At 41.9% G+C, this 25,822-nt stretch overlaps 1 pseudogene; it reads left to right on the top strand.

Moving 5' to 3' along the window:
• The first annotated feature begins 9,426 nt into the window (after nucleotides 1–9,426).
• Nucleotides 9,427–10,450, top strand: LOC120873993 (annotated as a pseudogene).
• The last annotated feature ends 15,372 nt before the right edge of the window (nucleotides 10,451–25,822 follow it).

The following is a 25,822-nucleotide window of genomic DNA, read 5'->3' as shown; positions in this document are numbered from 1 at the left end:
AGGCTGTATATTGTCACCCTGCTTATTTAACTTATATGCAGAGTGACAATATACAGCCTTGACATACTCCTTTTCCTATTTGGAACCAGTCTGTTGTTCCATGTCCAGTTCTAACTGTTGCTTCCTGACCTGCATACGGATTTCTCAAGAGGCAGGTCAGGTGGTCTGATATTCCCATCTCTTTCAGAATTTTCCACAGTTTATTGTGATCCACAGTCAAAGGCTTTGGCATAGTAAATAAAGCAGAAATAGATGTTTTTCTGGAACTCTCTTGCTTTTTCCATGATCCAGCGGATGTTGGCAATTTGATCTCTGGTTCCTCTGCCTTTTCTAAAACCAGCTTGAACATCAGGGAGTTCACGGTTCACGTATTGCTGAAGCCTGGCTTGGAGAATTTTGAGCATTACTTTACTAGCATGTGAGATGAGTGCAATTGTGCAGTAGTCTGAGCATTCTTTGGCATTGCCTTTCTTTGGAACTGGAATGAAAACTGACCTTTTCCAGTCCTGTGGCCACTGCTGAGTTTTCCAAACTTGCTGGCATATTGAGTGCAGCACTTTCACAGCATCATCTTTCAGGATTTGAAATAGCTCCACTGGAATTCCATCACCTCCACTAGCTTTGTTCGTAGTGATGCTTTCTAAGGCCCACTTGACTTCACTTTCCAAGATGTCTGGCTCTAGATTAGTGATCACATCATCATGAATATCTGGGTCGTGAAGATCTTTTTTGTACAGTTCTTCCGTGTATTCTTGCCACCTCTTCTTAATATTTTCTGCTTCTGTTAGGTCCATACCATTTCTGTCCTTTATCGAGCCCATCTTTGCATGAAATGTTCCCTTGGTATCTCTAATTTTCTTGAAGAGATCTCTAGTCTTTCCCATTCTGTTGTTTTCCTCTATTTCTTTGCATTGATCGCTGAAGAAGGCTTTCTTATCTCTTCTGGCTATTCTTTGGAACTCTGCATTCAGATGCTTATATCTTTCCTTTTCTCCTTTGCTTTTTGCCTCCCTTCTTTTCACAGCTATTTGTAAGGCCTCCCCAGACAGCCATTTTGGTTTTTTGCATTTCTTTTCCATGGGGATGGTCTTGATCCCTGTCTCTTGTACAATGTCACGAACCTCATTCCATAGTTCATCAGGCACTCTATCTATCAGATCTAGACCCTTAAATCTATTTCTCACCCCCCTACCTGCTTGGCACCACTTAATACAACTTTGGTGGCTTCATAATTGCCCATCTGAGGAAAGAGTTTTGTGGTGCAAGTCACCAGTGAAACTGCTAACGGTCCTCTTAACCTTCCTCATCTTCAAGTGTCTCCCTCCACCCTTTTTTCTCCTTATCTTACATCTTTCCCTTTCAATAACACAGATATTTTTCCTAGATCTCAACCCTCAACAGTTTCATACATCTCCACTATAAATCTTCAAAGATTGCAAATGGATGTTTGAAGAAGATTGCATTTCAGTTGGCTTTTGAAAGCTGGACAAGATTTCAATAGATGAAGATCGAGGAAGGACATTCTTGGTGGAACAGTGAACAATATGGTCCAACTTGACTTAAACACAAAAGATGGCCATGAAATAAGGTCAGATTTCAGAAACTTGTCTTTAGAGCTCAGTACTCTAAGACCACTCAGATATATCATATAATTCATGTAAGTAGAATCGTAACATTCTAAAGCCAGAAAGCAATCTAGACATTGTCTGACCCAACATGTCCATTTTAAAGTGAACTGAACCTTCAAAGACTTAGGTAACTGAAGTAGTTAAACATGGGCATTAGAGTCGACTACCTGTATTCAAATCCCTGCTTTGACAAATGTTAGGTAATATGATCTTGAACTTATCTGTGTTCCTCCTGTTATAAAATAGGAAACTTGACAGAACCTACCTCAGTGGGTTGTTGTAAGAATTAAATGTTTTTACAAGTAAAACACACAGTACAGGATCTGTCATATAGTCTGTCTTCAGTAAATATAGGTGAGTATTATAATGTTTTCCTATAGTTATTCACTAGCAAATACCGGAGCCAGAACTGATCCGCCAAATCTTTTAAGCCATGGTTGAAGATCCTCTCCACTGCTAGATGTTATGTCTCAGGGTGCTTGCTGAATGCCATCTGTGGGGCTGCGGTGTGGCCCTAGTCTGCTGTCTGTAGAAGCTCTCAGTTATCTTTCTAGCTCACATTCCTCTACATGGCTACCAGCCTCAGCAATCTCATTGTGCAGTCAGTCCTGTATATGTGAAGTTCCTGGAGAGGAGAGGGACATGAAAATTAGCAAGGGACATATATTTCATAGTCAATAATACAGTTGACAAGTTTTGATATCATCAGATTTTACTAATTTAAGCTTCAAAGGGCCAAAGAGTCATTGAATTAAAGGAGTTGGAGTGATCCGTCATTCTTCAGCCTAGAGACTGTCAAACCTACCAGTAAAGCATCTGCCTGCAATGCAGGAGAACTGGGTTCGATCCCTGGGTTGGGAAGATCCCTGGAGAAGGAAATGGCACCCCACTCCAGTATTCTTGCCTGGAGAATCCCATGGACAGAGGAGCCTGGTAGGCTACAGTCCACGGTATCAGAGAGTCAGACATGACTGAGCGACTTCACTTTCACTTTAGGAGAACTCACTGGGATCAAGAAAAAGCCTTCCTTGAATTTGAGTGTCCAGTCCTTCAACAAAATTGTGATGGTAGACAATCTCTTTTGTCCCTCCACCTTTGCTTTCTGAGCCCCTGGTCCCGCTTTTCAAAACTCCCCAGCTCTATGAACTGCATGCTGTTCACTCTCTGGACGGTAAGCATCCTGAAGTGATGAACCACAATTTACTCACCTTTTCATCTCCGGAATGTAGCTTGAGACAACAGGTGTCCACGCATTGTTGAACTGACTGATGTGAGCAATGCCACACACACCAAGAGGATCCCTTCCGCCGCCTCCTCCAAAACTTTGTCTCCTCAGTTGGTTTGCCTTAGCTGGTTGTCAGCCTGCTACACTAATTCACCAGAGAAAGCATGACAACAGCTAAATGGGAAATAAATGTTCGTTTTATAATACAAACTGCATTCAAAGGGTTTTAATAGTAGAAACCCAGGCAGTATTTATGAGAGTCAGAATGATATCTCAGGGGCAGCTGGACTTCCCTAACACCTTCATATCACACCACACAAACCGAAGCGTCTCTCTCCTATAAATAAAGTCTACTTGACTTTGATTATTACACATTTTAGTTTAGATTTATTAGGTTAATTTGGAGATAGCCTCCATTCTGCATATTAATTATCCCACCTAAATAATTTCTTAAAAGGCACAGCTTTCTTTAATCTTAAAAATGTCAATCATTGTCTCATTTTCCTCTTTATATCAGAGCCAGGCTGATGACCCAATACCTTGAGCACTCACTGACTCTTTAAGCCCTCATATCTTTCTCCACTTCCTATACTTCATTTACATGCTTCCTCTGGGAAGCTGGAAGGAATCCAAAGGGTGAGTTCTAGATCAACTCCTCGTTTTGTAGGAGAGGAACTTGCAGCGTGGAGATGTCAGTGACAGAAGCTTGAATTCCCAGTCATGGTTCCATGCTCTGTCCGTCTAAAGGTAAACCACGCATTGCCAGCTGCCTTCCTGACTTCTACCTGTCACCACCATCCTTTGAGCCCCTTAGGATTAAAATGGGTGTGTTTTGACTCTTCTTTTTCTTCAGGCCTCCCCTTCCACATAAGGATATCTCTGACTTGTCTTTCTAGTCTGAGCTGTCCCATGACTCAGGGCTATTACTACAAGAGGTTGTTAAATGGTTTCATTGTCTCTCTCCAATTTCCTTCTCTTTTACAGAGTCAACCTAGCAGAACCATCTTAATACAACTCAAGTTGTTTTTAAAATTAATTTAATTTGAGGATAATTGCTTGACAATATGGGGCTTCCCAGGTGGCGCTGGTGGTAGAGAACCCACCTGCCAATGCGGGAGATGTAAGAGAGGCAGGTTCGATCCCTGGGTTGGGAAGATCCCTTGAAGAAGGGCATAGCAACTCACTCCAGTATTCTTGCCAGGAGAATCACGTGGCGAGAGGAGCCTGGTGGGCTGTCGTCCATGGGGTCACACAGAGTCAGACACGCCTGAAGTGATTTAGCATGCATTCACTTTACTGTATTGTGATGATTTTGGCCATACATCAACATGAATCGGCCACAGGTATACATATGTCCCCAGCATCCTGAACCTCCCTCCCACTTTCCTCCCCAGCCTATCCCTCTGGGTTGTCCCAGAGAACCAACTTTGGGTGCCCTGCTTCATGCATCGAACTTGCACTGGTCATCTATTTTACATGTGGTAATGTACACATTTCAATGCTGTTCTCTCAAATCATCCCACCCTTGCCTTCTCCCACTGAATCCAAAAGTCTCCTCTTTACATCTGTGTCTCCTTTGCTGCCTGCATGTACGATCATCAGTACTGTCTTTCTAAATTCCATATATATGCGTTTACTAATAGTTATAATAAAATGGTGACATTTTGCCATGTAAAGTCAAATTCAGCATGTATTTAGACTGTCCATGAAATACAAGTTTATTATTGTCAAGACTTTCCAGTTCTGAAACTTATACTAGTAACTAGCTGAGCAACCTTAGGCAACTTCTATGAACTCTCATGTCCTCAGTGTGTTAAGTGGTGATATTATCAATACATGTGCCTAACTCATAGGTTTGCGTGAGAATTAGGTGAAATAATAAATGCAGAATGATTAGTAACAATAGTTGTCATAGGTAATATTTGCTGAGTTCATAATGCCTATGGACCAGGCATTATCCTAAGCTCTTTAAATGAATTGTATCATATTGACCCTTTAACATAGATCCGTTATTATTTCTAGATGAGAAAACTAAGGTCCAACGGATTTCAGAAACTTTCCAAAGATTAAGAAGCCAAGAAGTGACTGAACCAAGATTCAGAACTGGGCAGTCAAACCTGGACAAACCTGTATAACACAGACTGGTACACAGAAAGCACTTAGTAAATGGTAGTTATTTTACTGTTGTTTTTATTATGAGTATTATTACATTAAAGACAGGAGAAATCCTTTTTCTGCCTTCCTCCCCAGTTTCTTTCAGAAGTTGAGCCTTAGCATCACAGCAGGAATCCAGTTTGCTGGGTACCACATATTTCTGCTTCCCAAAGAGAGGATGGAAGGATGATCAGGGAGTCTTGCACTGCTGGGCCCCTGTAGTCACCATGGCCCTCCCCATCCCTGTAATATTCTTGATAAAATGGGACTCACGCCGGCAGTCTCTAGCCCAGGAAGAGTTCACAGAGACAGGTCAAGATTTCTTCTCTGATGGTGCTAGAGTTCCTTCAGGGCTTCCTCATGGTTGGGACCAGAACATTCCCTCTGTCTAGTGCTGCTTGTTTTTCCACCTCAGAAGATAATTTAGGGAAGAGAATCTCCCCAGTGGCTTCCCAGCAAATAATTCTTTTGGTCTATATTGTAGCATTTCATTTCCTTCCCTTAGGGTACCGTTTGCATCAAATGGTCCGATTTAAGTCTTCTTCCCTTTGATGATGCTAAAAACAAAACAAGCCCCCTCATTACTGGTTTGGGTGTTCCTTCCCAGGTGCTCCTTGCACTCTTTTTTGGCCTACTCAGTTTCTGCATTGGGTTGACACACCAGACCTTCCCTGCTCCCTCGCTTTCCTCAAGTGCCACTGCCCCCCTGAGCATCTGGCTGTTTATATTTGAACATCTGCTCTTTCTGATTCATAGCATTTGACCTTGGCCTTCCAATAATGGGATTTTCATAGATCCTGGAATCATACAATGTTAAAGCCAGAAGGACTTTTGTAGATAACAGAGGCCATGTGATTCCTTTTACAGTGAAGAATCAAGACTCAGAGAAGCCAAGTGTCGGATGTACAACTACACAGCCTATGATGGGGGAAGCTAGAAGCAGACCCAAGACTTGCACTTCATTTATTTTTTGTGAGTTAGATTATGATGCCTGGAAATAATGATATAAGGAATTTACAAGTGTCTTCTCCCAAAATATTTAGTTTTTCATATCAGTGGTTTTCCTAATATATTTCCAGGAGCCTCAAAGACTAGGAATTACACAACTGAAAAAAAATGCAGCCATAAGAAGACATGAAGGACTTCCCTAGCGGTACAGTGGATATGAATCCACCTGCCAACACAGAGGCCATGGGTTCCAGCCCTTGTCTGGGAAGATTCCACATGCTGCAGAGCAACTAAGGCCCATGCACTGCAACGATTGGATCCTGCACACTCTTTTAAGGGCCCACAAGCTGTAAGTACTGAGACCACACACCACAACTACCGAGTCCACGTGCTCCAGCCACTGAAGCCTGTGTGCCTAGAGCCTGTGACCCCCGGCAAGAGAAGCCACTGCAGTGAGAAGCCTGGGCATCGCAGCAGAGAGTAGCCCCTGTTCACTACAACTAGAGAGAGCCCTCATCCAGCAACAAAGACCCAGCCTAGCCCAAAATACGTAAATATATAATTTTTAAGAATAACGAAGACATGAGTTACAGAGCTGGGAACCTGTCCCAAAATGATCATCTTTCTTTTCTAGTGTACTTTGTACAGTGTACACAGCCAATCCTCAACAATGATGATAATGAATGAGGACCAGGTCTCCCGTTTCTCTGCTTTCAATTCTTTTTTTTTTTTTTTTTTACCATTTTGATCTCTATGTGTGTGTATGTGCTCAATTGCTCAGTTGTGTCTGACCCTTTGCAACCCCCTGGACTGTAGCCCACAAGGCTCCTCTGTCCAAGGAATTGTCCAGGCAAGAATACTGGAGTGGGTTACCATTTTCTACTTCAGGGGATCTTCCAGACCCAGGAATTGAACCTGGGTCTCCTGCATTGCAGGCAGATTCTTTACCATCTAGGGAGTATAGCTCAGCTATTTCTGGGTTTCCAGACTTTTGGAAACCTGACTCATTCAGTTTAGAGTTCTTATGATGAGTGGATATTCAGTAGCTGCATTTTAATAGTGATGGTGATAACTTCAAAGGGTTAGAGATCTACCGCCAAGCACACATAGGTATTCTGAAACTTTTCTAAATTTGAGGAAGTGTGTTCTCAAAATAATACCAACTATTGCATAAAAGAAGCAATCTCTGGTCAGGTAGTTTGGAAAATACCGGATGAAACAGAATTAAACTGTTGGGTTGACTTGTTTTGTTTTTACTGGATCTTTAAAGCACACTGTGAATCCTAAATTCCTAAAGGAGGACAGTAAAATATGTAGAATTACCCAGACATATTTGACTGTCAAATCATTTATTCCTTGAACATCTTTTTTATGGGCGGTGATGTAACATGGAACAAACTTTGGGAAATGTTAAATATACTTTGGGTTTCAGTTAGAGTATACAGTGCTCCATTTGTTCTAAAACTGTTTCAGACGTTTGGATACCTTTCCTGCAGGTTTGTTATCTTAGATATAATGACAGCCTGTGCTGCTGCTTCTCATATCATTTCAGGACCTGCTGCTGCTAAGTCACATCAGTCGTGTCCGACTCTGTGCGACCCCAGAGATGGCAGCCCATCAGGCTCCCCCATCCCTGGGATTCTCCAGGCAAGAACACTGGAGTGGGTTGCCATTTCCTTCTCCAACACATGAAAGTGAAAAGTGAAAGTGAAGTCACTCAGTCGTGTCTGACTCTTAGTGACCCCATGGACTGCAGCCCACCAGGCTCCTCCATCCATGGGATTTTCCAGGCAGGAGTACTGGAGTGGGGTGCCATTGCCTTCTCCATTTCAGGACCTAGACACTGTTATTTTTCAGCCTGAGTTTCTCCAGACAGAGAATCGTAGCTTATTCAACTCTAAATTCATATGTGAGCTGCTCAATTTTCAAGATCGTTTCAACTGTCCTGTTGTAACCTACAGTTTTCAAGGTGCAGGGTCAAAAAGTCAATGATACCTATAGTAATGACAGCCAGCATTTTTGAGTATGTATGATAGGCTGCTTATTGTGCTCACAGCTTTACATGTAACAGCCTACCTACCTGTCACCAAAATTCTATGAGGCAGATTCTTTTTCCATCTTACACTTGAGGAACCTGAAGTCAACTTATGTAACTTAAGTTACTTTTCCCGAGAAGATCCCAGGTAAGGAGGGAATGCTGAGATTTGAACCTGATTGTGTTCAACTCTTAAGGATTACTGTGCACTGCCCTTCCCATGTTACTTTTTTTTTTTTTAATTGAAGGATAAATGCTTTACAGAATTTTGTTGTTTTCTGTCAAACCTCAACATGAATCAGCCATAGGTATACACATATCCCCTCCCTTTTGAACCTCCCTCGCATCTCCCTGCACATTCCACCCTTCTGTGTTGAGACAGAGCCCCTGTTTGAGTTTCCTGTGTTACTTCTGTTTTTAAATATATATGCTGCCTTTTCAACCAGAATCCTTTAAGAGCAGATACCACATGGTCCAGACCTCAGTACAGTCTTCTGTCTGACAGCTCCTGGCATGCGATAGCCATTCCTCCTTTGGACATAAAGCTTATGCAACTGGCCTAAGCCATTCAACTAGTGAGGTGGGCCTGAGATTTGGAACCTTCCTCTCCCACCCCCAACCCCCTCCCCCACTGCCCCCACATTGCAGGCATTGCATCTCATGAATTTCTCACCAGACCACGCAGGGTGCATCAAGAGAGCTTTCTCCTTCCAGGGCACCCTTGCCAGGCTTTCCAGCATCCCATACAAGTTTGTGCCCCACAGCCTCCAACGCATTCATTCTGCTTTTTCCCAAATAGACTCTGGTCCTACACTTGGTGAACTTCTTAATAAATGTACCCTTAAGCCAATTTACCAAGCGAAGCAAGTTATTGTGTGCTGATTTTGTTGGTGGTGTTTGACCCCGGTTGAATTCCTTGGTTGGGAAGATACCCTGGAGAAGGGATAGGCTACCCACTCCAGTATTGGTGGACTTCCCCTGTGGTTCAGCTGGTAGAGGATCCGCCTGCAATGAGGAAGACCTGGGTTGATCCCTGGGTTGGGAAGCTCCCCTGGAGAAGGGAAAGGCTATCCACTCTAGTATTCTGGCCTGGAGAATTCCATGGACTACACGTGTAGTCCATGGTGTCGCAAAGACTCGGACTCGACTGAATGACTTTCACTTTCTTTCTCAGCTGTTTGGAATCCTTTCCAGACACTGAAATCTTTCAATGTAAAATGCAAACGCCGTGCTCCCCAGGGAGCGCGGGGTGTGGTTTGTGGTGATCCTCCTCCAGGGCTCCCACCCCCCAGGACTCCCATCCCCCATCCCCATGGCTCCCATTCCCAGTGGCTCTGTTCCGCGGGAGAGCCGCCCCCCTATCCTACCCCCGCCATCAAGGATTTTGACGCCCCACCTGAGAGCAACCGAAATCGCTGCAGCCTGCCGGGCGGTGGATGGCTGGACACTGCCAGGCAAAGGCTTTAGCCCCAGCGTTTCTCTCTGTGGCCTTGGCCTCTGCGGCAGTCAGACCCAGCAGCTGCCCCATCTCAGCCGGCTGGAGCCCATTTTCCTCACACGGGTTTCCTCCGAATTTCATCATGTCAGTTTCAAACAGCGCTGCTGAGAAGCCCCACAAGAAGGCCCGGACGTCACCATACCCGGGCTCTCAAGTGGAGCGAAGCCAGGTTTCCAACGAGAAGGTGAGCTGGCTGGTTGAGCGGCCAGAGTACAAGCCTGTCTAGTCCACTTCTGGATCAGTCTTGGCGGGACCAAGGTGGGCAGACCCTCTTTTGGGTGAAACTTCTCTCCCAAATTTAACGAAAAGGATGGGCCTGTTGAGAGAAGGAGCCAGAACAGCTGGTGTGAGGTTGATCATGGTAGACCTAGAAACCCTGCGGGTGGCACAGGCCTGGTTGGTGGAGGGCTTTGGGGGCGCTGGGGCCCCAGTCATGCTGCAGATCCCATCTTAACCAGGTGGGAAAAGGGCAGCAAGGGAAATAAAGTAACCCATCCTGTTTCTGGGAGAAACATCCTGCAGTTTGTAGCTATCAAAAGGAAAGACTGTGGGGAATGGGCTATCCCAGGGGGAGTGGTGTATCCAGGAGAGAAGATTAGTGATGCACTGAAGAGTTTGCTGAGGAAGCCGTGAACTCCTTACAGAAGTCCAGAGCAGACACACAGGAGCTGGAGAAACAATTGCACAAACTGTTCAGCCAGGAACACTTTGTGGTCTACGAAGGCTACGTGGGTGATCCGCAGAACACAGATAACGCATGGATGGAGACAGAGGCTGTGAGCTATCATGATGAAACAGCGGAGGTCATGGATCTTCTGCCCCTGGAAGCTGGCGATGGTGCCGAGAAACTGAGACGGGTGGATGTCAATGATAAGCTCAAGCTTTATGCCAGCCACTCCCAATTTATTCAACTTGTGGCTGAGAAACGAGGTGCCCACTGGAGTGAACACTACCATGAGTAGTGGCATGGAGTCTCCTGTAAGCTAGAAGCCTTCAGATGAATACAGGTAGATAAGAAGCAAACAGCCCAGAACTCACATTGAACAGGACAGGGAAGATCATGGATTTTGGTGATGATTTCCCAAACTGTCACAGGCTGGAGGCTTTGTATCAGGCTTTGTATACTAGACTCACATGGAGAAGTGGAATCACAAGTGTAGGCTTTCCAATTGGAAGAAGAAGAACGTAGTCACTTGTTGTATATGTTACATACATGGCTTTAACCAAATGATATAACTAATGCTCTTTGAAGAATTACAGGTAAAAGAAAGATAAAAGTTTTATCCACCATATCCTCTACTTTTCATCCTGCTTGCATTTGTCAATTCTTTCTCTTGATGTGTTAGACTGTGGTTTAACTTTAATGTATAATCTGAGTGTTAGAATAACATTTATTTTTCAAATTTAGCTTTATGTGATCTTATATTCACTGCTTTCAAGTACAGAAGTGCTCTGGTTATTCTTGTTTTTAGAACCTTCAGTTTTATGGGAAAATTCCATCCCTATTTTAGTCCATAAGGATCAAGTACTTATGAACCAGAAAAAAATAATGCAGTGACAAAATGAGTTTAATATCCAGCCTTCTCTCTGGTTATCACAGCTGTTTGTTCTGAACAGAGTGGACTAAGCTAAAGACATTTGTTTCATCTCAGAAGACCCTACAAATGCCAGTTCCTGTCAGGAAGGAGTCTGTCAGGAGATGTATATAATCACAGCCTAATAAAAATTACAATTCACATCTACCTTCTCCATTAAAAAAAAACCCAATATATAAATAAAGTATCTATAGTTAGTTTGCAAACAGAGATACCCCCTGATAATCACCAGTGAAGGGATCCCAGCAGCAACAAATAGGCTAGAAACACATTTCTTCCCTCTCTTGTCACCTAAAAAAAGCCAGTTTTAACTTTATTTGTATGTAGTACAATATATAGAAAATTAACTCAAACTACTGTGATGAGACTTTTATAGCTAAAGGAGAAAACTATTTGTAATTTTATAGGTATTGATAATCTCATAAGAAAACACTTTTGTAGGCATTGATAATCTCATGAGAAAATACTTCCATAATCATAGCTAACACTTATATTCCACTTACCGTGTGCACACACTCTTGTAAGTGCCTTATTATAGTTATTTATTTATTCCTAAGGATTCCCCTAAGAGGAGGAAGGTACTTTTTTTTCTATAATATCTTTTATTATTTTTAAAATGAATTTATTTTAATTGGAGGCTAATTATTTTACAATATTATATTGGTTTTGCCATACACTGACTTGAATCCACTATGGGTGTACATGTGTTCCCCATCCTGAACCCCCCTCCCACCACCCTCCCCATCCCATCCCTCTGGGTCATCCCAGTGCACCAGCCCTGAGCACCCTGTCTCATGCATCGAACCTGGACTGGCGATCTGTTTCACATATGATAATATACATGTTTCAATGCTATTCTCTCAAATCATGCCCCCCTCACCTTCTCCCACAGAGTCCAGAAGACTGTTTACATCTGTGTCTGTTTTGCTGTCTCGAATATTGGGTCATCATTACCATCTTTCTAAATTCCATATATATGCATTAATATACTGTATTGGTGTTTTTCTTTCTGATTTACTTCACTCTGTATAATAGGCTCCAGTTTCATCCACCTCATTAGAACTGATTCAAATGTATTCTTTTTAATGGCTGAGTAATACTCCATTGTGTATATGTACCGCAGCTTTCTTATCCATTCATCTGCTGATGGACATCTAGGTTGCTTCCATGTCCTGGCTATTGTAAACAGTGCTGCAATGAACAATGGGGTATATATGTCTCTTTTAATTCTGGCTGGAGGAAGGTACTCTTACCTCACAGGCTCGGCTCTCTAGGGAGCAGACTCAGAGAGGGTGATTGACATTGTAAGAATGTTTCTCAGGGAGAGGTCTTGGGATCCACTCTTGGGGAAGGGAGGAGAAAGAAGCAGGGTTGGGTAGGCTGAGATGTTGAGGTGGAAGCCTAGTGAAGCCCTCAGTCCACCCCATAGGGAGCTCTGGAGCTGGGAGGGCTCTACCAGCTGCCCTGAATTAGGGCGAAGGTTCAGGCCTTGATAATCTTTGTTGATCAGTCACTGGATGTGGGCTGCCCAGGGGAGAGGGTGTGACCTAAAGAGAGACCATTCCTCAGCCAAGGCCATGTCCAGAGAGGGCTCCCAGATGAATATCATCTTCTGTTAACAGCAGCTGAGAAGGGAGATCTCCAGAAGGCAAGGCTTAGGCACCACAGGGTCCACTGCATATCGCCCCCCTGGTTTACAGATGATATGACTGAGGCACAGAGAAGTCACGGAACTTGCCAGTTATACCACCAGTGAGTGATGGAGGCGGGATTAAAGCACAGATTTGGGGGCTCAGCAGCCCATCCCCTTGACCACAATACCACAGTCCCTCCAATCTGGAGGGTAAAAAATTCATCTGCAATGCAGGAGAACCCAGTTTGGTTCCTGGGATGGTAAGATCCCGTGGAGAAAGATATGGCAACCCACTCCAGTATTCTTGCCCAGAGAATCCCATGGACAGAGGACCCTGGTGGGCTACAGTCCATGGGGTCGCAGAGTTGGACACCACTGTGTGACTAACACTTGGAGTCCTCAGGTGCCCTGTGTTTCTTTAAAACAGAAAAGAGAAAGAAATCACCACGACATCTCTTTCTACAAGCACATTTGGTCAGAAATCCTTTTTCTAAACCTGAAGGACATGTGCATGGCTTCATTTATTTTCCTCTTGAAGGATGTTGCATGTATACGGGTGATGACAACTGTAAAAACATTCACCTCTGGATGCCCACCATTGTTCATGCTCAGGAAAAAATTTAATACTTGCTTTTCTTTGTAAATTCTATAACTGTTTGTTTTAAGGATGGAATCATCTGTCCTATATATTAGTCTCAACTCAGGTGAGATATGCTCCCACTCTTTATTTGAATAATTGGGGTACCTGGTTGGTCTAACAGTATTTTGAACATTCCTAAACCTACATCATTATTTTTTTTTCAAAATGTAATAAGCGTCTAAAAAAAATAAATATACTTACACACACACACACACACACCCCATAATCATCGCAAAGACATGAAATGATGAAGGTCTAATGTCTTAAACTTAATGTATCCAGGACAGAATTTTTGATTTTTTTTTCCCCAAGAAAGCTATTCTTCCATTACTCTTCCAAGGTAATTGGCACTAAAATCCACCCAAGTTGCACAAGAAAACAAGGAATTATCCTAGATTTCTTGCTTCCTTTCACCTCCCGTATTCAATCCATCTGCAAAATTTAGCTCGACCTTCAACACAGTGTATCTGGAATCATTCACTGCTTTCCACCTTCACCGACCACCCTAATCAAGCTACCACCCTCCTTCTCTGCTGCTGCTGCTGCTAAGTCGCTTCAGTCGTGTCCAACTCTGTGTGACCCCATAGACAGCACCCCACCAGGCTCCCCCGTCCCTGGGATTCTCCAGGCAAGAACACTGGAGTAGGTTGCCATTTCCTTCTCCAATGCATGAAAGTGAAAAGTGAAAGTGAAGTTGCTCAGTCGTGTCTGATTCTTTGCAACTCCATGGACTGCAGCCTATCAGGCTCTTCTGTCCATGGGATTTTCCAGGCAAGAGTACTGGAGTGGGTTGCCATTGCCTTCTCCAACCTCCTTCTCTAAGACTATCCTATTTGCCTCCTAACAGGCTCTCCTCCTCCCATGCTTGTCCTCGTACAGTTTGTTCTTTACAAAAAATGAAATGACCTTTTTAAGAATGTCAGCTGCGTGTCCCACCTATCTTGAAACGATCCTCTTTTACATAAAACCCAAACTGTTCACCCAGGCCACCTCTCCTGGCTGATGCCTACACTCTGGTCTGACTGAGTCACGTTCCACCCTGCCTAGTCAAGCCTCTCTCTTCTGCCATTCTTCATATTTGCCCTGGTTCTTCCCTGCCTAGAATATCCTCCCATATCTTCACAGAGCTGGTTCCTTGGGTCAGTCAGATCTCATTCAAAGAACCCTTCCCAGAAGAGTTTTCCCAGTCACGTAATCTGAAGTAGCTTGTCCAATCCATTTTACTCCTTTACCCTGTTTTATTTTCTGCATAGTATTTAGCACCAGCTGAAATTATCCCATATATTTCTGTCAATCTACATGAGAGTCTAGAGATTTTTCTGTCTTGTTGACTAGTATACCACCAATGTCTAGAATAGTGCCTGGCATGTCAACACATTATTTGCTGGTATTAACAGTTTTTTATAAAAACGTGTATGTGTGTGTCTATGTATGTGTGTGGCTGCACTGGTCTTTGTTGCTGCACACAGGCTTTCTCTAGTTGCAGGGAGCGGGGACTGGTCTTTGTTGCAGTGTGCAGGCTTCTCATTGCCATGGCCTCTTTTGTTACAGAGCATAGGCTCTAGGTGCCTGGGCCTCAGTAGTTGCAGCACACAGGCTCAGTAGCTGCAGCTTTCGAGTTCCAGAGCACATGGAATCCTCCAGGACCAAGCACATGGAATCCTCCAGGACAAGGCATCGAACTCGTGTCCTATGTGTTGGCAGGCAGATTCTTATCCACTACACCACCGGGGACGTCCCAACAGTTTGTATATACTCCTCTCTCTTTAAATAAAAATTGTGATCACAGTACCCTTGGCCTTTTTTATTTAAACAGATTTTAATCTTAAAATAATTTTAGACTTAGAAAAACATTGCAAAAATATTACATAGAGTTCCCATATAACCCTTCACCCAGCTTCTACAAATATTAAGAACTTATTTATATAGTACAATTATTGAAACCTAAAATTAGCATTCATTTAATATTTTTACTACTAACTAATCTATGATCTTATTCAAACTTTACTAATTGTTCTACTAATGTACCTTTTCTGTTCTAGAATCCAAATTCCATTTAATTGTCATGTCTCTTTTATTTCTTCCAATTTTATAAAGCGAAGTGAAGTCACTCAGTCGTGTCTGACTCTTTGCGACCCTGTGGGCTGTGCCTACCAGCCTCCTCCATCCATGGGATTTTCCAGGCAAGAGTACCGGAGTGGGTTGCCATTTCCTTCTCCAGGGGCTCTTCCTGACCCAAGGATTGAGCCCCAGTCTCCTGAATTCAGGCAGATGCTTTACCATCTAAGGCAGTCTTGTAAAGTAGCTAATTTTTTTTTCTTTCATGACCTTGACACTTTGCTAGGTACTAGCTGTTTTTTTGTTTTGATTTGTTTTTTAACTAGAATGTTCCACAATTCCACAATTTTGATTACTCTGACATTTTATTATGCATTGACCAAGGTAATGCATTTTTGTATGAATACCATATTTGTGATGTTGTTTGGCTCAAATTTTATATTAAAAAAATTAAGATAAAATTCTCAGTGTAATCACTACCAGATAGTAATCAGTATATGCTCTATTTTAAAACGTCACTGTCAAATTTCCAACCACCTTGTATTACTTTTGGCCTGTATTTTTATATTTTTATGTGTTTTTGTGCACATGCATGCACAATCAAATATATGTATGCTAACCCTCCCACCCCTCCTCTGAAAAGAAGTAACTAGGAAGCTCTGAATTTCATTCTTTATCTTCTCTATCATCTTCCTTCAAGTTCCAGGGGTGACAATCAAATACTGTGTATCCCACTGTTACCTAGTTCTACAAAAAAAAAAAAAAAGCCCTGCAAACCATCCCCAAACACAGTGGTTTAAAACACAAATACCAAGTTTGTAAGTTTGAAGGTGGACCACAAGGGCAGGGCTTGACTGTGCGGTTCTTCTGGTCATGACTGGGCTCATGTCTGAGAGTGGGCTGTCCTTTGGCTAATCTAGGATGAACTTGGGATGATGAAAGAGACTCTGCTCTGCACCACAGGTCTTTCCTCTCTTATTAGGCTAGTCCAAGCATGTCTGTATGGCAATGGCCATGGGGCAAAGGTCAAATGGAAACATGCAAGGGTTCCTGAGTCCCAGACTCAGGACTGGCACCAAATCATTTCCCTGCATTCTATTAGAAACAGCAAGTCATAAGGTGAACCCAGATTTGACGGGTAGGAAAATGACTCTATCTCTTCAGTGAGGGGATGTGAAAGGCCACATGGCAAAGGGCATGGACACAGGTGTGAAGTATTGAGGCCACGTGAGCACTCAGGAGTCCAGCACCTACTGTGCCTTTTAGCAGTTTCATTGAAATAAAATTCACACACCATACGGCTCACTCATTTAAAATGTACCATTCAGTGGTTTTAACTATATTCACAAGGTTGTGCAACCACAACAATCACCTTTAGAACATTTTCATCATCCCGATAAGAAGCTCCATGGCCACAGAATTCCATTACAATTTCTTCTTCTTTTTTTTGGAGCCAAAGACTGTATCTTAATCATTTTTACCTCCCCAGTGTCTAGTACAGGGTTTCTTCCACAGTGCTAGTGCTAAGTCGATTCAGTCGTGTCCGACTCTGTGACCCTGTGGACTGCAGCCTGCCAGGCTCCTCTATCCATGGGATTCTCCAGGCAAGAATACTGGAGTGGGTTGCCATGCCCTTCTCCAGGGTGTTCCACAGTAGGTGCTCAATAAATGTCTGCCAAAAAAGAATTGAACTAGCAGGTTTGCCTGCTCAACCCCGAAGTTTACCTACTAACATTTCTCAGGATTCTAGTGTCAATCCAGAAGTGTTTGTTTTGGTGCAACTTTCTGCCACTTCCTCCCCCTGGCAAGGGTTGGGCAATTGTTCCCTTTGATGAATCATTTCCAGTTACTGTCAGCATGCTGCTGAACGTTCTTTTTTCTTTTTATCAGGGTTTTTATTAAACAGGATGACAAATGGTGAAAGTAAAATTATAAGTAATTATGAAGTCATTGGGTGGTGAGGTTTGCTTCATCCCTTGCTTAAAGTTTGGTACATACTGTCTCTGGGCACCTCCCTTGTCCTTTCTGTATGGTAATAGCAGGTAACAGATACATTTACTCTGTGCCAGGCACTTTGCATGTATTATCATTGATGCTTTCTTATCAGAGCCAAATGAAACATTTTCAGACAGCCTTCTATTAAGCCAATACAAATTTATCTGTGCCACTTCAAACTAGCAGCTTTTTGAGAGTGGAAGATGTGCTTTCCTTCTTTTTTCGTCATCTCTTATGGCTGCACGTGTATTTAATAAGCTCCTGAGTATAAGAGCTAAATACCATTTTCTCCTTTCTTATTTAAAAAATTTAGAGTGAAGGAAGGAGTCAAATACAATAAAAGCCATTTGATTCAGCTCTGATGAGTTTCATAATGCTAAAGTTCACATATGGCAGGTCACTTTCTAGGTGAGAATATTTTTCCCTTTTGGGAGTTCTTGAAAGGTTTTGATAGTATACACTTTAAAAGTGGAAGATCGTCAAGACTTTCCTATATGTTATATGAGTGTGAAAATCACATTTCAGTGTGGGAAGTTTTGTTCTTGAATTTGTCACAAACTAGCTGTAGGAACTTGGACAAATCACATCACCTATCCAAGTTTCCTTGTAGCTTATAATTCTTTAAGTGTTAAATTGACAGGTACTTGCAATACTTTTTACATGTACACTTTTGGAAAGAGTATGTAGGCTTACACATTTATAAATATTATATATTTGTAAAAAGTAAAATTATCAGAACAGGAATGGGAATTTATATACAGAAGAAATCTGAATCCTGTTATGACCATATTTTCTTTTAAGAAAATAGTTTAAGAAAATTGATGTATTAATTATCTAGTTCTACTTAGCAATATAACCTCAAGTATACTTAAAGTGACACATCACAGTTTCTGTGGGTCAGGAGTCTGAGCTCAGCTTAGCTGCCTTAGAATATCAAATGACCACAGTCAGGTGTTGATCAGGGCTACTGCCTTATTGGAGGCTTGACTGGGGAAGGATCTGCTTCCAAACTCATGTAGTCACTGGCACCATTTAATTCATTTCAGGTTGTTGCATTGAGGGCCTCTTTCTTGCTGGCTCTTTTTTTTTTTTTTTAATTCCCCGAGTTTTTGCCATACATCAACATGAATCAGCTGTAAGTATATATATGTCTTCTCCCTCTTTAACCTCCCTCCTACCACCCACCCCATCCCACCCTTTCAGGTTGTCACAGAGCCCTGGTTTGAGTTCCCTGCATCATACATCAGAGACTGCCCTTAGTTGCTGGCCCTCTTCATGGGCTGCTGCTGCTGCTGCTAAGTCACTCAGTTGTGTCCGACTCTGTGTGACCCCATAGACGCCAGCCCACCAGGCTCCCCCATCCCTGGGATTCTCCGGGCAAGAACACTGGATTGGGTTGCCATTTCCTTTTCCAATGTATGAAAGTGAAAAGGGAAAGTCAAGTCACGCTCATAATAAATAGCTTACTTCTCCAAAGCCAATGAGAGAGAGAGAGTTTCCTAGCAAAGAAAAATAGGTTACAGTGTTACATAATAGAATCATGAATGTGTGTTCATGTACATTCTGTTGCATTTGCTACTTTCCACTGGTTAGAAGTACATCACAAATCCCAGGTATCAATACACAGGGGGAAAGGATGACACAAAGTGTGAGCACCAGGAAGTCGGGATCGTGGGGACCACCCTAGAGTCTACTGGCCACAACTGGAAAAGTACAAAATGTAAGTAAGCAGTAGAGTAGGATTAAATTCTAGGAGTGACTCCCTTGCCAAAACATGCACACAAATAAACCCTATTACAAGGGAAGCATCCTGCTTCTCTCTTATTCTCCATTTCAGAAAATGCTGCCAGCCATAGCTCAGTCCTCAAACCTAGGAGCTGTCTTTGACACTTTGCTCTCTCTAGCCAGCCCAACCCTCAGTTCAACCCACCATAAGATACCAAACATGACCCTTCATTTTCACTGCTTCGCCACCACTCCCGGTTACCATTGTCTTTTCCCCAACGTGACTGCACCTCTCCCCTGGCCTAGATCCCAATCTTGCTTTCCTTTGTGATCCACTCTTCAAATGTTAACCAGAGTGTTTTTCTTAAAACATAAATCAGATTGTGTTATTCTCCTGCTTAAAATCTTCCATTGACTTCCTACCGAATGTGTCAAGTCCAAACTCCTTGATCTGATTCATAAGACCGACATAAACTGACCTCTACCTGTTTCTTGAACTCCATCTTTTCTATACCATCTCTTTTGTGGATATCTGCATACTTAATTTGTGAAAATAACATAAAATGTTTATTTCATAACCTAAAAATAATTTACAGTAAATAAAATTAGTACTTTTAAATAATTTAACAAAGAATATAATATCACTTGAATAAAGTAAGTTTTAATAATGCTAATCATTTCAAGCTAATTTTTTTTTGAATAACAAAAACATTATTTAGCAATGGTGGCTTTTTATGGGTGATCCAATGTATCATGTATTAGATAATTTGATTCAAAATGAGATATCCTAAATAGATGAGCTTCTGAAGCAACATGAAATTCAAACTTAAACTACTAAGATACACTGAGGCTAAAATAAGAGAGCAGGTTTATCCACAAAGTGATGTTTTATTATTTGCAGAGAGGGGCAAGCAAAATTTATTATATAGGCAGCTTATTATTTGAGCTTAATCAAAATATGAAGTTACAAAATCATGTCTATAATAAAATCTAAAAGTAGGATTACACATTTATACAAGGCAATTTTCTTACATTTCCTATCAGTTAAAACCAGGAAAATTCACTTTCTAATTATCTGGGCCCAAATTATTCATTAATCATAGACTGCAAAGCCACCTGGGTGTGTTCACTCAGATAACATACAGCAGGAGAGCAGCCTTTGGAGACAGACTGACTGGAATTGAATCCCACAGCTCAGTAGCTAAATGACCTCATTCAGTGCATTCAAACCTTCCTGACCCTCAGTTTCCTCATAAGTGAACAGGGATAACAATGCCCGCTCTCAGAGGTGTTTTAAGGATTGTGGTGGTGATTTCACTAAGTTGTGTTCGACTCTTGTGATCCCATGGACTGTAGCCCGCCAGGCTCCCCTGTCCATGGGATTTCCCAGGCAAGAATACTGCAGTGAGTTACCATTTTCTTCTCCAGGGGATCTTCTTGACCCAGAGATTGAGCCTGTGTCTCCTGCGTTGCAGGCAGATTCTTTACCCATTCAGTATATGGCTTTTTTTTTTTTTCTTTCTTTTTCCATCCCTGCTTGGCTAGCAAACCCAAAAGTACTGTAACCTGATCCACTTTCTATTTCTATTTCCATTGTGTTAGACCTAGGATCAACTTGGGCAGAAGAATTAGGAAAGTATCATAAAGACAGACTCTTCAAGACTTGTCTGACATAAGGGAGAATGAGGCAGAAGCCACATGTGAGACTAAGATTTCAGCTGAAATGATAAGTTACATAGGAATGCTGAGGGAATTTGTGTTTTTTTTGGCTGGGCAAATCATGGAAATCTTCAGGACACTTTTTGGTTAATGATATTGTTTACTTACTGAATAAGCTATGCTGCTATTCCCCACACCCACACACATTTTGACTATAACGAATATTAGTATGAAACAGAAAACCTGTGTGGCTGTATTTTAGAAAAACTGTTGACTCAAACGCAAATTCATTACTTATATTTCTCACCAGAAGTAGTTGTTTTATGAGATGAATATTCTTTCACTATTATTTCATTTCCAGAGCAACAGGACCCTTGATTTTTTCAGATTCCTTTTAGGAGAAAAGACATTGCGGGGACTTGCAATTTAATGAAGAAAATTCTTTTATGACTTCTCACTTTGGGATGCTGTTAGATTGTGTTGGCATGGTGTAGGGAGAATCTTACATTTATAAGTTCTGCAAGCTCTTGGTGGTTTTAATGTTGTTATAGATTCTATAATATCACTGTATAATTTGTGTCATGGAGAGGCATTGTTTCATTATGTTAGCTTGATTTGGTAAATAACCTACCAAAGCAAACTCAATGAAAAATTTCACTTTCTTTTTAAATCCTGAATGTAACAGCTTATTCCTTGGTTAACCATGGTGGGAGATAATAGAAAATATGTGTCAATTTCTGCCCTCAGTTCCTGGCACAGAGTTCCTAAAATCTTTGTAATTCCCTCAGTAATTGGAGGACTAGAAGCACCTTTTTTTCTAATGGGTGACTCTAGGTGGGCTGCTGGATGGCTCTTGGATGGAGACTGGTCACCAGAAAACCAAGCTATAATTTGGGATTTTCAGATCCACTCCTCATTCTACAGAGAATGAAGATGGACTGCAAATGGAATTAATAATCAATCATACCTTCTTGAGGGAGACTCCATAAAATTCCAATAACGTGGGGTTTGGGAAGTTTCCGGGTGGATGAACATATCCACATTGGGAGAAAGATGTACCCCACCTCCATGAAGACAAAAGCTCCTATGATCAGGACCCTCTCAGACGTCACCCTATGTATCTCTTCATCTGGCTGTTCATCTGTATCCTTTATCATACCCTATGATATCAGATCATATGATAATCATATCACATGAGTTCTTTGAGCCACTCTAGCAGCTTCATCAAACCCAGAGAGAGAGTTATTGGAACATCCAATCTATAGGTGGTTGGTCAGAAGCACAGGTGATAGCCTGGCTTTCAACTGGCCTCTGGAGTGTGAGGGGGTGGGGGCAGGTTGGGGGGGAGGGGCAGGGACAGATCTGTGGGATGAGCCCTTAACCTATGGGATCTGAGCTCTCTTCCAGTAGATACTGTTAGAATTGAGTTAAATTGTAGGACCTGGTGTTGAAGAGAATTGTTCTGTGTGAGGGGAAACCTCCACATATTTGGTGACCACAAGTGAAATGTTTTGTGTCACAAACAAACAAAAATCACAGGGAATAAGCACACGGTACAAAGGAAATAGACTAAATTGAATTTTTCAATATATGGAAACACTCAAATTCTCTCTTCCACTTGGGTTTATTGATAAGTAAGGTGACCAAGTATCCCAGTTTGCTCGGGACTGTCCTGGTTTTCGCATTGAAAGTTCCATGTCCTCAGAAGCCTCTCAGCCCCGGGCAAACCAGGATGGTTGGTCACTCTATCAGGTTTGCTAGGCAAAAATATTTATTGAGTACCTACTATGTGCCAGGCATTAGTGTTACAACGGTGAGCAAAACATGCAACAGTCCCTGCCCTCTCGGATCATAAAAACATGCAACTAGTCCACCCAAATCACATGGTCAAGATTCCTATTTGCATGGAGACTTGATTCCTGGGATAAATGTTGAAGGGATATTGAAGCTAATAGTGAGATTCTAGGACTCCTTGGGTCATATAGCTCAACAGAGAGAAGATAGAGTTTCCCAACCTCTGGGGTCACTCTGCCTCCAGAAAGGCAGCACATTTACTACACAGGGAAAAAATACATTTATGAGTGCTCAATGCGTATGATGATGACTCTCAGGTTATCTTTCCCACCTCCATCCCCACCCTGCAGAACTTGATCCAAGTCTCTCTCCTGGGGCTTTTAAGCAAGAGACAGGCCACTGTAAGTACTTAGAAAGAAATGTAATTGACTACTTTTTCAGACCTCAAAGACCAGATAAAAATATTATCCCAGATTCTAGAACTTCATCAATGATCGCAATTAGGGCAGTAAAGCCCAGCACCAAATGCACTGGAAAGCCCGGTCACACCATTAGGGTGCAGTGGGGATCTGGGTGTGTGTTAGAAGAAGCAGTACAGAATGACAATAGCTGAAGAACCCATCAAAAGGGTGTAGTTGGGGAAGTATAGGGTGTCAAATATGGCTTTTAGATTCGGATGGACACAAATGCCCTTGCACTTATCACCGGAGCCTTCTAAATGCCAAGACGGATATAACTCGGAAGCAAAGTCTATACAAAGAGGTTAATAGAGACCCTCATGACTTCCGTGGTGGTCTAGTGGCTAAGACTCTGTGCTCCTAATGCAGGGGGCCTGTGTTCCATTCCTGGTCAGGGAACTAGATCCCACATATCACAAATGAGTTTAAATGCTGCAACTAAGAGTTTGCATGCTGCAGCTAAAGATCTGGCATGCTGCAACAAAGATAAAAAAAATCTCATGTGATACAACCAAGACCCGGCACAGCCAAATAAATATTTTTTAAAAGACCCTGAAGTCACAGTCACCTTCTGCAAGCCAGGAATTTCTCCTGCCACTGTCCTTTGTTCTCCCAAAGCAGTATGCTGGTGTCCACAGGAGTTGCTCATGTCAGCCTTGGTCTCCCCCCTCAGAACGGACTCCTGGGAGACCAGGTTCCATGGTGTGCCTAGGCTTTTATATCATCTTCCGTATTTGTGTCCCCATAGTATTCATACTTATTCCAGTGTGTGTCCAGCACACGTTTGTTGGACTGAATGATGATTGTGAGCTATTTTTTGGAGTAAGAAGGGAAGCTACAAAATTCGACCAGGTGATAATAACCAGGGATCTACCATCAAAAAGGCATTTACTCACATTGTAGCAATTCTTCCTGAATCAGAACCAGATATAGAAATAAAGTTTAGAATAATACAAATTCTTTCTTTAAGTTAGTCTTGAAATCCACAGGAAAGAAATATATTGTGTTTTGTCCTGAGTGGTGATCAGGAATAGCTACAGAAAGTAGCTGTGGGTGAACTGTTACAGAACAGTGACAACATGATTGAATTCAGGATCTTTAGGGAGAGGAAAAGGAAGGGAAAAAATCCATTAAGATGTTTAATTTTAAAAAGGAAATAAGACCAAATTGCTAGATTGAAATAAATACTTGTAGTTCATTTTTTAAATATTACAAAGAATTTAAAAATACCTTCTTAAGAAATGCACCAATTTTACAAGTTAGATGCTGCAGGAAAAATCCTATGTTGTTCACTAGAGCAGTAAACGAACTCTCTAGAGGTAAAGGGTTTCATGGGAGAAGGGAAACATTCCACAGATGACCAGAAACAGGAGAGCATTTTACTTCTGTCAGATCAAATTCACATCAAAAATTAGTCAGAAATTCAAGGACCACATTGAACAAGGAACAGTTTTCACATGAACCATCTCTGAGTGACTAGGACTGTGAAATCACTCAAGCTGCAAGATCAAGGACTCCTGAATCAAGCATCAACTATTTGGGGAAACTGTTCTATAAGGGGAAATCATGCCTTAGGTATTTTCCATACCCTAGGAATCCCCCTGGGGTCACACGTATCTATTTGAGAATGGGGTCTCCATGGACATGGTCAATATTGATAATGATAAGCTTTTCTCTAGATTGCATACCACAGACAATCCAGATGTTAAGATCTGATGAAACTGAGGGGAATGTTAGCTCAAGGGCAGATGTCTTTGAGACATTTCCTTTCAAAGGTAATAAGTACAGAGGGATTTTCTTCTCATTATTTTTATGAATGGCCTGGAAGGGCAAAACCTCCAAATTTTCAAGAAACACTCAGCTCCTCCGAGAGGTGGATTGAAGACAGTCTTCAGTCTTGCCTGTGAGCTGTCATAAATGCCCCCGTAAACACCCCTGGAAGCCTTAGTGTAGGTAAGGGCCAGATCAGCCACACAGACTAAAACTAATCTGGTTTATACTTTAAAGAAGTTGGGTTTCTATGTTAAAGACGTTAGGCCCTGCTGGTAAGCTATGGTCAAAGAAGACGTGCAGGTTGAGTTATCCTTGACTCGAAACTTTGGGTCCCAAGACCAAAAAAATTAAAATTTATTGAGGACTCCAAAGAGCTATTAGTTTATTTTTAAATTATAATGAACCCATCACAAGTTAATGTAAATAAAATCCTTTATTTTTTCCAAATTAAAAATTAGTGAGAAGAAAGGTGTTTTTATATATTTAGAAATCTTTTTAGTATATGACTTAGGAGAACAGAGTGGATGATTATATTTGCTTCTGTATTCAACTGTTGCAATGCAGTTTTGATTGAAGTAGATGAAGCAAATGTGACCTCAGAGAGATATATATTTAGAAGGGGAGTATATCTGCATAGCCTTTTAAAGGTGATACTACACTAAGACTCACTAAGTGATAACATTTTAGAGGTTAGTTGCAATGTGGAATCTGAAACCATGTTAACTGTCTTATGATTCTGGGAGGGATTAGGGGCAGGAGGAGAAGGGGACAAGAGAGGATGAGATGGCTAGATGACATCACCGACTCGATGCACACGAGTTTGGGTGAACTCTGGGAGATAGGCGGTGATAAGGAGTGACGTGGAAGGACCTAGAGACCGTCAGACTTAATGGAGTAAGCCAAATGAAGAAAGACAAATATCATATGATATCACTTACAGCGGAATCTAACAAAATGGTACCAATGAACCTATTTACAAAACAGAAATAGAGTCACAGATGTAG

Source organism: Oryx dammah, unplaced genomic scaffold (assembly GCF_014754425.2).
Source record: "Oryx dammah isolate SB20612 unplaced genomic scaffold, SCBI_Odam_1.1 HiC_scaffold_14, whole genome shotgun sequence".
Taxonomy (NCBI): Eukaryota; Metazoa; Chordata; class Mammalia; order Artiodactyla; family Bovidae; genus Oryx; species Oryx dammah.
The sequence above is the reverse complement of the archived record's forward strand: the minus strand, read 5'-3'. Positions and strand labels throughout refer to the sequence as shown.